We start from the raw sequence: 15279 nt of genomic DNA, 5'->3' as shown, positions 1-15279 counted from the left end.
ACCTGGAATCATCGAGAGGGAATAAAAGATTCCATGCCAGCCTGAATCCACGAAGTTATGTAAGAAGCACATTTGTCGACAGGAAGACAAAAGATTTCTACCCAAGGGCCATCAAGAAAAAAATCACAGAAAAAATCCCAGTCAGCTTTACTGTAGTTGTAAGAGGTTCGATAATAGGGGGATTCAGGTGATGAAGAAGAATGAAGTATTAGTTTTAGAGAGATCAAACTGTGATCAAAAGAACTTAAGGGTGAACGTGGAGAAACTGAGCACTGACTAGGATCAGAAACAAGACATTAGTCGAGTAGAGAAGGTAAATGATTCTGGTTGTCTGGAAAGCGGGTTGGAAAGTTGACTATTTGAGTTAGGGATTGTGAAAGGCAAAAGTTGTGGGCTTTAATGCCTGCCAAATCACTTACACTAGAGCCAAGCCATTCAGAGTGGTGAGCATTAAAGTCACCGACAACAACTATATTAGCTGATGGATAAAGAGAGAGGGCTTGGTCAATATGATCAGAAATAACGTCAAAAAGTGTGCAGTCTTGAGATGAAGGAGAGCGATATAGAACAAAGAGAAAGGCAATAGAGTGAAGTGGTGCTAAACGAAAGCACATAAAAGAATAGTCTGTGGATTCAAACCTAGTTTCACAACAAATGGGTGAATTCTTACGAATGTAAATGCCCAGGCCAAGCATGTGACTATTGGAGTCTTTACGAATTAGAGGAAGATAACCATCAACACTAAGATCATAAAATGAGACCGAACTCAAATTAGTTTCACAAAGAGCAAGTAGGTCTGGTGAACTTTGCAAGAGATAAGACTCAACAGAAGAAAAGTTACTTCGAAGACCACCAATATTAGTGAATGATAGGTTTAGAGAACTTGGTGATGATGATGGTTTTTTGTGTTTTATAGTTTTTGGTACTTTATTCATTTTTAAATTGGATTGAAGAACTTGACTCAAAGCATAGATAGTACTCAGAACACCGTTTAATAGCCCAAGCAATTGCCTCATTACTACTAATAAACCCTAAGCCGTAACAAAGGGCTCCAAATGTGGCCTCCGCAATGCACACCAAAAGTACAAACAGGGACACCATCCATGCGCAACATGGCAATGTTAATACTTTGATATTTTTCAGCTGTTGATGAAATCAGCCTCTCTGAGAGCTACCACAGAGTTCGGGAAACCTGACTACCAGCTGGCCTCAGAACCATAAAACTAAGTTTTAGAGCTGTACCCTCATTAGGAGATAATAGAATGAGTTGCCTAGTCATAAAAACAGAGACACAAGCAAAACCCATGCATTGAGTCAAGAAGATCCAGCATTCAACATCCTAAACTGGAAACAATGTATTAAAATACATCTGCGCCAGCCTAATAGATGAAGAAGGGGTGCGAGGCTGGTCAACAGATAGAATCTGTTTACCCCTTAAGTCTTTGCCTAGGAGGCCTTCTACAAGACAGTAGCTGGGTGCATTTAACATCTGCCCAAGATGAGTATTTTTATCGAGACACCATCTCTAGCCTTTACTCAACCAAGAGCCCCAAGGCAGGGGGTGTTTTAAATCGGAGTTGGCATCTCCTAGCCTTTGCCTAAAAAGGCGTATCCTACAAGGCAGCAGGACATGAAGCAGATTGTACTGGTTTACATGTTACCAGTAGCAGGATAACTTTTTGTAATACGAGACTCTTAGATTCTTGTAATACGAGACTCTTTGTCTTCTTGTAATACTCTACAAGAATTGTAGACTCTACAAGAATTGTAGAGTCTACAATTCGAGAATCTACAATTGAAAAGAATTGTAGAGTCTACAATCAGAGAATTGTAATTCTATTGTACTCTACAAGAATTGTACAAGAATTCTTGTAGAGTATTACAAGAAGACTCTTCGTCTTCTTGTAATACGAGACTCTTAGATTCTTTCCTATACTGTTCCGAAGAGATGTTTTGAAAATTGTTTTTTTTTTGTAATAAATTTGAAAAATGTTTTCATATAAACGGTCCATGGTATTGGATTTGGTAAGAGCCTAGAATTAAATAAGTTCTTGAAACAACAAAGTTGTTAATTGAAAATTGAGAAAGATATTTTTGCAAACTTTTATTAAAAAGCAACTTGAATACAGAAGGAGAATGTCAATGTTTTGTAGAACTTGTAAACATAAATTGTAGAACTTGGTTATATTAATTTAATGAACACTCAAGGCGCAAGGTTTCTTTAAAAAAGTTTTGAAATAAAAACTTTTGTGTGAACCTTATACAATCCTACATGTGTATTTTTGTTTACTATAAAGATTTTTTAATTTACCATAGTTCTAAATACCCCATACATTATTCAGTAGGAGATAAAAGTGTGAATAAATGAAAAGTATATATTTTAGAATCAATAAAGATGCATCTGAGAAATGGTTTTGTTTTATATAAAATGGAAATATATCTTGAGATTTTTTTTTAACATATTTTATATATGGTTTTCATGACAAATTTTTATGCTATATTGTTTGCAGACTACCCCAATCTATTTTAATCCAACAAAAACATCAAAGTTTTTTTAAATATATTTAATAAAGAACTACTAAAGTTAAACGAGTGGTTTACAAGTAACAGACTTTCATTAAATGTAGAAAAATCTAAAGTTAATATATTCTACAAATATAGTAAAGGTGAAAATGTTCCATTAATATTACAGAATCTCTTTATCAATAAAACATTTATTAAAGGGGAACAAATCGTTAATTTTCTAGATGTAATACTAGATAAAAATTTGTCATGAAAACCATATATAAAATATGTTAAAATATCAATGAACTAGTAAAAAAGTCCGTAAGGTAGTTGTTCTTTTTAAACAATCCCCAACAAAAAATGATGCAGTCTTGCAAAAATATGTCAAAGAAGAGAAAGGCAGCGAGCTTTTGCTCATTTTGGATTGCAAAACAAGATGGAACTCTTTTCTATTGATGCTAGAGCGTTTCCTTGCTTTAAAAATATGTATACAGAAAGCTTTAATAGACTTAAACCACCCAGTTTCTTTAAAGGAAAGTGATTTTGTGGTTCTTTCGGAAATAATAGAAGTACTTGCACCTGTCAAATTAGCAGTAGATGCGTTATGCAGATGAGATGCTAATCTATGCACTGCAGATGCAGTACTCCTATTTTTATTCCAGCAGATTGTTCAAAAACAATCTCCCTTTGCTAATAAAACGTTCCAAGCTATAAAAACAAGAATGGAAAAAGACGATGTGAAGAGATTTCTAGTGTTTTAAAATACCTTCAAAATCCAAAATATGATGCTGTGAATAATAAAACAAATGTCTGCAAAATTTTTGGAATTCCTCCTCAAACCCTTATCAGGAAGCAGATAAAAAAACTTATTGAGAGATTAGCTGCTTTTAAAAATGATAATTTAAAAAAATCAAGTATTGATGTTGATGAAAATATAATGGCTGTTGTTAGAAATGAAGAATCACAAGTTCGAACCTCCCTGTCTTTAAGAGAAAAGTTACAAGAACAAATTGCACAAAGCATGAAAGCCATCGGACCAGAAACACAAACTTCAAATTTAATGTCAATAATAAAGAAAGAAATGCATCTGTTTGAAAATGGTGGAAACCGGGGGCATAATTTGGAATTAGTATACCAATATTTGTTATCTATTCCACCGACGAGCATCGAACCTGAGCGGGCATTTTCTGCAGCTGGATATTTGGGAAGTAAAATAAGGAGTAGGCTAAATGACTAAACCTTAGATGCTCTACTATTCCTCCAAAAATATTTTCAGACACAAAAAGAAAGTTTGTAAATAAAATATGCATTTAATATGAATTGTTTTTTTGTTTTACATTTATTATTTAACTACCATTTATTAATAAATATAAAATAAAGATTCTCTTTAATTTTTGTTACTCAATATTAATAAACAACTTATTTTGTTATTTTTTTACAAAGTAGCTAGTTGCTACAGCTGCGACATCGGTAGCCAAATTTAAGAAAATTTATGTTTACAAATTTAATTTGAAACTTTGATTGTTTAGTGACTTTAGTCAAATACACTTTAAATGTTCAAATGTTATTTACATATCCATTATTTGATAAAGATTACTCTGTAAAGTCTGTAATCTTAAAACATAATATGGAAGGTACCGTATATATATTTCTGCATCATTTTAAGATCTTTATATACATCTGCTGCCTATTACATAATTGAAACAATTTAAGGCGCCATAGAAAATTAACTCAAGTTATAAAGGCATAATGAAATTAAATAAAAAATTAATAACATCAAAAAGTATATTCATATATGCAGTATTAACCTCTGTTTTTTAGCAAATACCTCACATTATATATAATCCCGGGATTTTAACTTCTTCAATCCTGAAATCCCGGGATCGTAAATCAAGCCTGGCATTGCAATCCCTAGACACAGCACATATAATGTGTTTTTCTTTTTCTTCTTTTTTTCTTATAAATGTGCATTGTGGGCTTGTATTATTATATTTTCGTTGATTTATTTACAGTTGGTATTAGATAATATCGGATAAGATTATCTAAAAAGTATTGAACATTTATAATTAAAGTATAATTAAGCTAAGTATTGAACATTTATATTTAAAGCATAATTTAAGTTAAGATCACCAGATAAGTAAACATATTTTCAGGTTTTACTAAATGTGGCTGAAAAACTGCTTAGATAAGTTTAAAATTTTCTATAGATAATACAGAAAATTTAAATATAAATAGAGTTAATTACAGGCCCATAGTAACAAAAATTATATTGGGGAAGGGGGAGTGATGGATTAAGGGGCCCCAAAAGTATATAATTTCATAACTTTTATACACAGTAACTCACAACCTAATTTTTCAACATTGAGATTATGACGTAAAATAAATTTAATTGTTTAAAAAAAATCAAATTGATTTATCAACAAAAATACTTACACCACCACCAGCGTAGTTATGATGTGGTTGGTGAACTGATTTGTAATTTCCTAATTCAAAATTTGAATTTTTTCAATGGTTTTAAGCCAAGTTTACTCAATAAAAAATATTTTAAAGTGCAATAAAAGTTTGAGTTTTTCAAATTTTTTTGTTAATTTATCTGTTTACATACAAAATGAAAAAAGTTTTTTGCTCTGACTCAGACATGGAGCAGATTAAGATGAAAAATATTTTAAAGTGCAATAAATTGCACTCGCTTTCTAAGTTTTTTCCGATTAAATTTTTCTCATCAATAATATTTAATGAAAAAATGTGGTCCATTTTAATAAGCAAAACTTAAAATAATTAATAAAACAATGATATATGCAAAATAAAAATGTAGTGTATATAAATATTTTAGGAAGATGATACTTTTGTTTTGTTGGCAGCCCAAAACCAAATGATCAGCCTAATGTAAGAGATGCATGCATATTTTCCGGCTGCTTGTTCAACCTTCATCTCATCCTGTAAAACTATTTAAATTTTGATAGTTTTGGCACAAAAATCTTCATTAAACTAAAAGCTCCGCTCAATTTTTTAGGTTTGACCACTCAGCACGCAGTATTTTTAGCTATAATTGTATGTGAAAAACAAAATCTTGTTATGTTATCGTAACATCTGAACCTTGAAGTAAAGTTTTTCTAAAAGCAAATAAGTATTTACATAACCTTTATAGATTAACATCATACCTATCATAAAATTTATACAGTATTGGTCTAAAAACCTCTTTTTTTTTTGTTAGGAAATAGTTCACTTAGCACTTTTTAAAAAGAGACACTTTTTGAAAAAACAGATGGAAACATTTATGTAGGTAATAAAATTAAATTTTTTAACATCCCATAAGCATATTCAAAATGAATAAATAAATAAAAATATAACAGTTTTTTTCATATTTAAAAAATGTTGTAGCCATAGTTTCGGCAAAACTATGAGTAAATAATTAAGGAAACCAACATAATAGTAGTGTTAATATATTTTCAATGCAACTCTTCAAAGTTGCATTGAAAATATATTGACACTAAGAACATGAAAATACATTTCTGTAGAGTACTTGTGTTTTACCTTACTTAAATATAGCTTTATTACATGTTCTTTAGTATTTTTTACATATACTTATACATAAATAATGTCTATAAAACAAGGTCGATAAGAAGTGTAAATAACATTTTAGATTTCAAATCATAAGCCAAAGTTAACTTTCTAAGGTTAGAAAAAGAGAACAAAATTATATATACATTCAAATCAGTTATTTATCATTAGAATCATTATTCTTACTATTTTTGAGCTCATCAATAGTGTTTTCAACTTCAAAGTCAAGATGTAACTGGTTTTAATAGTAAAAGTACAAGCAAAGTCTGTATTAAAACCATGCGAAGTTGTTGTTTATCCGGACTGATGTGGACCTAATATAAATATATGTATTTGTATCTAGCAAGAATGCCAAAAGGCGTACTTCGGAACGTAAGGGTTAATATAAATAATTTTCCATTTTAGTTGCGTTAATTTTTTTCTGAATTTCAACTTTGTCTTTAAAGTATAAAGTTTTAATGCGATTGTTCTTGGTTTGCTGAACTTTCACTGACCAGTTCTATGAGCTTTTTCAATGATAACATTTTTTAATCCCAAATGCTCTAAAAAAACTTTAGTGACTTAAATCAATGTTAATCAAAGTTTGACCATTGTTTTCAGTTAACCCGTCAAACCCTTAAATTGTTTCTGCGTGATTGATCCTCCATTTCTCACCAATTGGAAAAATTAGATAAATGTTTCTACTGATTTTAATAATATATATTAAAATTTTATGTTTGTCATCTTCATCATAAATTTTGAACATTATTTTTTGTTTATTTTTTTTTTCTTTTAACAGTTTTTCTGATAAAATTCGTTATACATAATATTTAAAAACACAAAAACTTGAAGAGGACCATAAAATCCTGTCATCGAGAACCGTTTAACAATACAATAATGATAAACCAGTTTCTTCAAAAAATATAAAATGAAAAGTAAATACCGTTTAAGAAAACCTACATACAAATATAATAAGGTATCTCAATTATAAGACACCGTTTAACAAAGCAATAAAAAGATAAATCAAATATTTTAATTTACATTTAGATAACACTTATAAAAGAGAAACGAGATCAGAAGAATTCGAATATATTATCTATTGAGAAAATAATTTTTATTAGTTTTTTTTGAAAGTAGAAAAATGCCAACTTTGGGATAAAATAAAAAAATTTTTAAACTACTTGGTTTCACAGAAAAGCTCCGCAACAAGATATAAGAGACCTTCTAAAAATTGTTAGCGAATAATGTTTAATAAAATTTTCATTTCTTGGATCAAATTTTTTTTTGGGCTTTATTGCATATAAATTTTAAAAAGATATAAGAGTTAAAATTATCTTACATTTGAATATAAAGTAAAGAACGTTAAAAACATTTAGATGGTAAATATTAAAAAAATTAATTTCGAATAAAAGTGGTTTTGCATCAGTAAAACCATCTTTAAAGTTTATTAGTCGTGCTAGATGCTTCTGTTGCATTTAGATGACATTGGATAAGTGAGAAATAAAAAATTAATTTGTGTCTATTTACAAAACTTCCCGCATTGTATAATACTCCAATATGTTTTGTTGCGCAAGGTTTCAATATGATTTTTCTATGTCAGATTTTCATCAATAAGAACACCAAGAGAAAAATAACTTTTAATTGTTTTATTTGAATATTGTCTATATTTGAGGCATATTTTTAAAATAGTTTTTTCAATGTTAACTGATAACTTATTTGTCTTGAACAATTTTAAAATTTTAGTTAGCTTCATGTTTATGTCATTAAATAGTGTTATGATATATGTTAAAGCGATCTAATTTCAAACCAAATTTCCCGTTGTATACTTTTCGCAAATATTAAATAAAAATGTTGTTCTGTGAAGGTTTTTTTTTAAAGTTCCTTAAAAAAAAGGCCAGAAAATTTTTCAAGTCGTTTTCTTCATAGTTACGTTAATTTACACATTTTGACAGGTAAATATGCTGATTTACATTGCTTTTATGGCATTCTAGCACCTCAAAAAAGAATATTAAGGTTATTAAATTATAGTCTTTGAAATAAGTTTTTATAACCATTTTCTTTTTATATCTGGACTTATCAATTTAAAAAATACACTTCCCATCATTCTTTTGATTTTTTCCCACGCTCCATTATGGTATTCCGTTAAACCTGTATAGTTAGTTATCTACATAGATGTTTAGAAAGCGCTTATTAAGGTGACTTTGATATATAGTTAGTTTTTTATATCTAGCTGTTTGAAATGCAGAATAAAGATCTGTATTTCTGGTATCAAAATTTAGAAGACAAAAGCTTAGCCAATGTGCGCTCAGTTTTTTGACAACACTTCTTTTCCAATTTCCAAGTTGCTTAAAATAACCTTACTTTGTTTTCGAAAAAAAAAGAGTGATTCAAAAAGTTAGGTTGCTCACTAAAAAAAAGGAAGAAGAACTTTTGGTTTTAAATTTAATATCACCATTATCTGAAACAAATGTTCAACCATTTTTACAATCAACGTCATCTGAAAATGAAAAAATTTTTATGAAAGACCTACATCTCAAAGTCAAAAATAAAACTCTTAAGAGCAAAGAAATTGACAATTTTAAAAAAGTTTCGGAAAACTACTGTAACCAGTTGAATGGTCTTGAAAGTGAAAATAAAAAACTTAAATTAGCTGTAAAAACCAGCAGTGAAGAGAAATTAAAAATTGTAAGCCATGCAGTGAGCGTAAAGCACTATATACAGCAACAAACAAAAAGCCTGTTGAGTCTAGAAAAAAAGTTTACCGTATTGAAACTAAAGAATAAAACAAACAAAGTTCGAAATTTAAACAAGAAGATTTTTTATCGAGGTATAAAGTTGAAAAAACAAGAAAAAGAAATTGATGCATTAAAAGCACAATTTGAAAATCTCAAACTTTAAAAATGGAATTCAATAACCTTAATCAAATGCTAGAATATAAAAATGCAAAAGTTAAAATTTTGTGTCTAGAAAAATTAAATCTCAAAAAGAAATTAAGCCGTGTGAAAAATAATTTAAGTAAAACAAAGGAAACAATTTCCTTTTCTGCAATTGAAAATCTCTCTTATTTAAAGTCAGAAGTTGAAGAACTTAATACAAAAGTTGAATCGTTAAACAAAGACATTATTTGTTTAAATGGTCTTTTAGAATTGTTGGAAGATGAGGAAATTGTAGGAAGCTGTTATTATTAAATCTCAGTATGAACAAGGTCAATGATGTTATTAAAATTGTTGTAGAGAAACTTGCAAAAAAAGGAATTACAAAACTTCCCTCAGTAGGTAGAAGATCTAGATTTATGCTAGAAGCTTTAATTCTTGCACAACTTCAATTATCAGAATAAATGTTCGACAATATTGAAAAAGTCACAGGAAACTGTATACATGGAGATAGAACAACCAAATGTTACAGACATTATCAAAACTCTCAGTTGACTACCAAAATACTATCAACTGGATAGTATTTTGGTAGCCAAATATCATGTGGACTATCAGAAATGGTCTCTAAGGATGCTGCATCAACTTTGAGTTCTTTAACAGAAATGTTATATGGTATTTGTGATATTATAGACACAAAGGACAGGAAAAAAAATTTTGCAAAGTCAATTTGTTCATTTAAAACAACTGTTTTAAATGAACAAATTAACTTTGCAAAGTTAATTTGTTAATTTAAAACAGTTCATTTAAAACTGTTTTAAATGATTAAATTAAAATGTCAGATTTAGGTTTCGTCAATCAACTGTTTAAAAGTAAGTTCAAAGAAATGAGGGAGCTATTGTTACCAAAAGTTATAGAACATTGGGATAGTTTAACAATTGAACAGAAAAATGAATTTAAGAGTATGTCAAACTTTTTTTGCAAGGTACATCGTTTAACAAACTTTGCAACTGAGACAGATGAAGTCCTAGATTCATTTGAAAAAATTGCTCTGAGTAATGCTCATAAAAACATTTTTGCATCTTTTGAATCTGGGGCTTCAAGACTGATACGCATTGCTTGTAAAGCATTCCACAAACGAGGTAGTGATGAAGCTGGTGTGGCAGGATATTTCAATTCTTTTCTCATTGAAAAAGGTGAAGACAAGTGTACGTTTGCTCCTTTTATAGGCAATAGATTTAACACTTTGTTTTGTAATAGGTTTGCACTGTATATTCATTCTAAATCTATTAAAGAATTTTTGTGTCTATGGCGAAATCCTAATAATCTACTGAAGGCAGTTAAGGAAGATATATTAAGGAAGATATATAGTTTCATTGAGCATTCCAATGCTCAATGAAACACCAAGAGATGTTAAAATACATAAAGATAACCTTTATGAAAAACTATTTGAGGATACTGGCAATATAGAATTTGATGTCTTGAAGCAACAGTTATTAGAAATTATTTCCCATGCATTTCTAAAAATACTTGAAAGACAAGCAATTGATCAGCTCCCAGGCGGTAAATATTGGAACTCAGATGATCAAATTCAAAGCATATACGGTATGAATGTGGTACCGAAACAAAACCTTAGCATGGTTGAATACATAATCAGAAGAAGAGCGTTACATGTTAATTGAAACAGCTTCTCATAATGTTGAAAAAATGAAATTAAAGTATAAAGAGCGACTAGTAGAGTTAATTTCAAAGAAAACTTCAATGTTGAGAATAAAACAGCAACTCAAAGCAGATGCAGAAAAGAAAGAACCACTAAAAACAGCAAATAAAGTAAATGTGCTTATTCAATTGAAATCACAAGTTTGGATAACAGTAGAAGAAGCAGAAGATAAATCTTCAAAAATTGATAATAATACTTTAAAGAAGCAAGTTATTAAAAACCAATTAGATTTTTATCGTTATGTAATGAGGAAAAATGTTCTTTGAAGTTGTTTTTTAAAACTAAAGTTTCTGGAAATAAGCGTATTGATTTAAATTCAAGTGAGCTGATGGAGAACTTGGTAACTATCATTCGCACATGCAACTTGCCTCCACCAGAACAAAGGAACAATACACTAAAAGAAAAAAGCCAATGCAATGACTTGATTAAGGAAAAAAAAGAAGAGTTTTTGTTTAGAAAGTTGAAGGATTCTAGAATGTCACATCTTGCAAGACAAAAAAAGGTCCAGTTTTTTCCGACTTTATCAGATGATCCAGGTAGTTTAGTTGGGCAAGTTGTTATTCATAAAATAAAAGAAGTTGATGAAGAAAAGTATTTTTGGTGCAAAGCAGATGTTGTTAGAATAACGGAAGTCGGTTAAAAAAATTAAGCAAACATTATATAATGTTATTTATAAAGCAGAAGCTGGAAGTATTTACACATTTCCACTGTTATCTGACTTTGATAAATGAGATAAGATCTTGTTATGATCACTGAAAGGTATAATCACTAAAAAATTTTTTTAGTATTTGTTAATTTAAAATCTTGTGATTTTTATTTCAAATCCTACTATTTAAATGTAAACAAAGGTAAATCTATTATATTTTTTTAATGATAATGAAACCTATTATAAACATTTTTCTTTCAGGAACATATGAACACTATGAAATGCTTTAAAGGTTGAAAAAGCTCTTGTTTTCAACTAAAGTTTTTTATATGGTTTCCACTGCTTATGACCAACTTACATATTTTTTTCATTTTCATAATATGCGTATTTTCACTTTGATAATTTGAAAAAACTCTTGTTTTTTACGGCTTTCGCGGAAATCGTTTTTGTTTGACTCAATTGCCCCAAATTGGGAATTTGAGCCCTATGATTCTTACATTATTTTAGAATTTTCATAAGTTTATATAAATTTGTTCACTCTTATAGTATAAAAAAACTGTTTTTTGAGTTAATTTTTATGCTTTTTACAAAAAAAATGTGACTTTTGACCCAATTACCCCATATGGGGGCAACAAGCCCTTGGATTTTTACATATTTTTAGGATTTTTATAAATTTATGAATTTGTTCATTCTTATAGATTGAAAAGGTTATTGTCTTTTAACTAAAGTTATTATTTGAACTTTTTTAGAGATTTTGTTGCTCTTGGCCCAATTACCCCAAATGGGGGAAACGAGCCCTGCGATTCCAATATTGTTTCTAAATTTTCATAAGTTTGTACGAATTAGTTCACTCTGACAATTAATTACATAATAAAAAGCTCTTTTTTTCCTCGACTAAAGTTAATTTTTACTATTGTTACCGTGATTTTATAGCTCTTGACTCAAATGCCCCAAAAGGGAAAAACAACGCCTAGGCCAACTATATCACAAAAACCATTTGTGTAGTTTGATTCATTCATTCCTTTGTTCAAAAAAGAATAGAATGAATATACTTTATTATTTGTGCTCAACTGTAAGTCTCCTCGTCAATGTCAATTGAAAAGTAAATAAAATTTTGAATTTTGGTACCAAAAATCCTTAAGAAAAAATCCTCAAATTTCGACCCAAAATAAGCATTATTGGGCAGCACATAAATTGTCATAACTCGGAAAGCAATTATCTAAATTTAAAAAATGATTTCATTTTGAAATCGTCTATATTTATCTATATCTATATTTTTCACATATTCTGGTAATAATTATGGCTAAAGATAGTAGAGAAATCAAAACCATGTGAAGTGCCGACTAGACAGATAAAAGTTTGTGTCATCAGCAAACATTCCTGTTTTAAATTTGAGACATTTTAAAGATCATTAATATAAATGAAAAAATAATATATGATCAGGGCAGATAGAAGGCGCTATTTACAAATAATTCACTATTTAGAAAAAGTTTTAATCTAAGTATAACAGTATAAAGATCTTAATATGAAATACTTTGAATTTTTTATCTTTTTTTAAACGATATCACTTAAAATGAAAAAATTAAATTTGATGACTATATATAAGTAACATGTATTAAGAAACCGAGGAAGAGTTCAGAGTGAAAAGAGTTTAGTAATAAAATAGAATTTGAGATAAATGGTGTTGTCAAAATTTGTTTTTGAAAACCTATTTCCCAATAGTAGATTTATTTGAATTTATTGAATTTAATTATAATGGCCTCGTTAACTCGTAATAATTGCCTTACTAATAATATATAACAATCTTGTATCTAAATAAATGAAAGATTAGTATCATATTCCAAGACTATGTACATAAGCAAAAAATAATAAAAATCTCGAATGTCAATCTGTTTTTTTAAATATGAAAAATATCAAATTAAAATTATAAGCTGTATACAGAAAAAAAAAAAATTGTATTTATGCGTTGTTGACTTATCTAAAATATAAAAATATTTTTAATATTGTTTTTGAATTCTTGCTGTTAATTAAAACTTAACGATATAATTGTCATTTTTAATGAAAAGTAACATGCCATTAAAAAAAATGATGAAACTTTATTAAACTTATATTAAAAAAAAAATTACTTGTTGCATTGAACTTTCTTTTAAACGCGTTTGAAAAAGAAATTATAAATCATCGTGGCGGTTATTTCGTGAGATATAACATTATTTTGATTAATTTATATGTTATTGATTTTTGGTGACAGAAATACAGGCTGTTCAAATATGGATTAATTTTTTTTAAATTTGCGCCACTTGTAATTTTTGTACAAAAATGTTTTTTGCTGACAGATTGACAGCTGTCAAATATAAACAATGCAGATAGTAAATATGTACAAATTTACAATAGAGCAACGCGTCTTCATTGTTAAAATCTATTTAAGTTAATTAAAAAATAAGCAAAAGTTTTATTGAAAAGCAAAGTTTACGTTAATAACCCTCAAATTATTCAACATCTGAATTTAAACATAATTGAGCAAATTACTCAAATTAAACATCATTTATGCCATCATGTGTTGATACATTTTACTAAAACATAAGAGGTTTACCGAGCTGCAAGTGGTCAACTGCCGCGTGTCTAATTTATTATTCAGTAAAAATGTTTACATCAAAAAAATAAAAATTCACTTCAAGCTTAAACACACTTTATATTTTTTTCGCAAAGCGGTCTATGCCGGAAATCCAATATAATTCTGCGCGCCTTAATTGTCATATTTTGACACAACTTTCTTTTTATGCAGAATAGCATGAAAAAAATTGTTAAAAATGTAAATAAGGAGGTTTGCATGTTTCTAGAATGCAAAATCAGGTATTAATGTTATGACTGAGATCAACTCCATAAACCTACGTAGCATTTTCCAATGTAAAAAAGACTGGTTTAAATAACATACTTTTTTGAGTGTATTTTAAACGATGAACACAATAGAGATAGTGTCTCATAAAATACTCATCTTGGGCAGTTAAATTTAGGCACGTTAAATGCATCCGGCTACTGTCTTGTGGAAGGTCTTCTAGACAAAATGTTAAGGAGTAAACAGATTATATCTGTTGACCAGCCTTGCACCCTCTCCTCATCTATTAGGCTAGCGCAAATTTATTAATAATACGTTGTTTCCAGTTTAAATTGTTTAATACTGGCTCTTTGTGACTCAACGCATGGGTTTTGCTTGTGTCCCTGTTTTTATGATTTGGCAACTCATTCTATTATCTCTTAATAAGGAAACTCAGTTTTAGGGTTCTGAGGCCGACTGGTAGTCAGATTTCCAAACTCTGTGGTAGCTCTCCGAGAGGCTGATTCCATCAACAGCTGTTAAGTATCAGAGTACCTACAAAGCCATGGTGCGCATGGATGTTGTCCCTGTTCATCTTTTCGGTGAACATTGTCGAGGCTACATTTGAAGCTTTTTGATACGGCTTAGAGTTTATTAACAGTAATGAGGTGATTGCTTGAACTATTAAATCGTGTACTGAACACTGTCTGTGTTATGAATCAATTTCTTTAACAAATTTTAAAATAACTAATTTACCAAAAAATATAAAAAGCACAAAACCATCGTCATACGGGAGTTTTCTGAATCTCTCCTTCACTAATATTTGTGGCCTTTGCAGAAATTTCTTTCTTGTTGAATCTAATCAGTTGCAAGGCTCACCAGAACCACTTGCTTTTTGTTAGTCTAACTTAAGTTCAGCTGTTTCATCTTGTAATCTTAGTGTTGACGATTATCTTATTTTAATTTGTGATCACTTAACTAGTCACATGATTGGACCAGCATTTACATTCGTGAGAAGTCACATATTTGAGTTTGAATCTACGGACTATTCTTTTTTGAGCTTTTGTTAAGCAACACATCAATCTTAACTCCATCATCAATTTTCTTTATGTTTTCTAGTGCTCTTTTTTATCTTAAAACTGCACTCTATTTTATTTCTGATCAAATTGACTGAGCTGTCTAACTT

At 29.3% G+C, this 15279-nt stretch overlaps 1 protein-coding gene across 2 annotated transcripts in view; it reads right to left on the bottom strand.

Annotated features, from left to right (window-relative positions):
* Nucleotides 1-13555, bottom strand: part of LOC136075144 (NACHT, LRR and PYD domains-containing protein 9C-like) — a 55190-nt gene extending 41635 nt beyond the window's left edge. The window contains exon 1 of one of the 2 annotated variants that reach the window (XM_065787487.1): nucleotides 13408-13555. The gene's annotated coding sequence lies outside the window, so the exon portion shown is untranslated. Of the gene's footprint in view, nucleotides 1-6252; nucleotides 6392-13407 lie in introns of those variants that run through there. The other variant, XM_065787488.1, reaches the window with a different exon arrangement.
* Nucleotides 13556-15279: the final 1724 nt, after the last annotated feature.

Source organism: Hydra vulgaris, chromosome 01 (genome assembly GCF_038396675.1).
Source record: "Hydra vulgaris chromosome 01, alternate assembly HydraT2T_AEP".
NCBI lineage: Eukaryota > Metazoa > Cnidaria > Hydrozoa > Anthoathecata > Hydridae > Hydra > Hydra vulgaris.
Note: the sequence above shows the minus strand (reverse complement) of the source record. Positions and strands in the feature narration are given on the sequence as shown.